The sequence below is a fragment of the Octopus bimaculoides genome, chromosome 8, assembly GCF_001194135.2.
Source record: "Octopus bimaculoides isolate UCB-OBI-ISO-001 chromosome 8, ASM119413v2, whole genome shotgun sequence".
NCBI classification, from domain to species: domain Eukaryota; kingdom Metazoa; phylum Mollusca; class Cephalopoda; order Octopoda; family Octopodidae; genus Octopus; species Octopus bimaculoides.
The window spans coordinates 82,008,582-82,010,237 of record NC_068988.1 but is presented as its reverse complement, the minus strand read 5'-3'; positions in this window follow the sequence as shown (position 1 = coordinate 82,010,237).

Genomic DNA, 1,656 nt, shown 5'->3' with positions numbered 1-1,656 from the left:
CCCACCATTTTCTAGAAATTCGCCTATCGCCCACCTGTAAGTTGAAATCGCCCACTTTGGGAAGCTATGATTAACGCGCTTGTTTACACTCAAGCATAGAAAGACCTTCGCTGAGAAAATTGGCCGGGGAGAGAAATCCTCCCTATACACAATATATGTAACCCTCGCCCCCACCAAAAACAAAACAAAAAAAAAACACTGGGCGATGAGCGACGTCATCGTGTTGTAGGATACGTGTTTCAGCATCGTTTCGCTTTATCATTTACAGACACGAAGTTTATCATTCACAGCCTACTGTATTTCAATCTGTTTAGTGCACTTTTAGTTTTAATTCCAGCTTGGGAAAGTTTTTGTACACCTCAGAAAATTGATTATCTACTGTTTAAATATAGGAACGGCAGTTCTTAGTCGTGAACGATAGATCTGATATCCATGATTGATGAAACAACGACGGGGAAATACGTGTCTTCCCAGTGGAGTGCTTTCCACACACAGTAACTATAAAAAGAATTTCTCTCCCGAAACAGTTTCCGCAGCGAAAGTCTTTCCGCGTCTGAGTGTACACGAATGTGTTAAATATAATTGTACACACCTATATTTCAGGGATTTTAACTTCTTTCAAAAGAGAGCCTGTCAAAACTGAGATAACCTTACGAGCTTGTGCACTTCATAAATCGTGGAATATAGTAGGTTTGTATGTACGTGTCTATGCATGTGTGTGTGTATGTGTGTGTGTGTGTGTGTGTGTATAACTTGAAAACACCTGCTAATAACTTATATTTTTCGCCTTTTTATTTCTTTTTTTTTCGTTTTCATAGTTTTCATTCAACTCCGGCTTCTTTCATTTACAGTTTTAACTTTCTACAAATTACCCCATTAACTTCAACTTTCGCTATAAACATCTACACCCGCCCACTATATAGTATAAATTATTCACATTTTTCGAAGTTTTAAATCCTTAAGTAATCCATATTTTATAAATTTAATGCTAAATTATTACATTTGAATACTCCCCACTCTCGTAAACCTTTTCCAGATTTGAAATTTAGTGTTTTTTTAAAAAACTTTTTACATCATGAAATTTTTATTTTAATTTATTTTTGAATTTAGATGTGATTTTATAAATATTCTAAACTCCCTTTTGGCATAAAAAAAAAACAAAAACGAAAGAAAGAAATATTACGTTGAAATCTCATAAATAATATATGACGTTTAAATCTCCGATTGATCATAATCCGCTTCATTAAATCTACATCCAGATCAACATTTAGGAAGGATTACGTATCCCCAGTTGGTTATAATTTGTGCCCATAAAGCCCACGTCGAAAATACGTTTCAAAAAAAAAAAAAAAAGAAAAAAAAAACAATTTGATGCCATTGTAACAAAAGTAAACTCAGATCATAGTGTAAACTCGGATCGTAAAAACCAAACCATTATAAAGCAAAATATTTAGAAGCCATAAACCTCCGCATAAATTCTCCATTGTTTGCTAAAAACATTCCACCACAACACTACACAAGCAACGTCTCTCGATTTCACTGTTTCGGTTATTTTATCGTTGATTGACTGACATAAAGACAAGTACATATTGTTGGAAAGTCAGACAGCTTTTATTTCACTACGCTTCAAAATTTTCCAACCGAGCGAAACGAGCG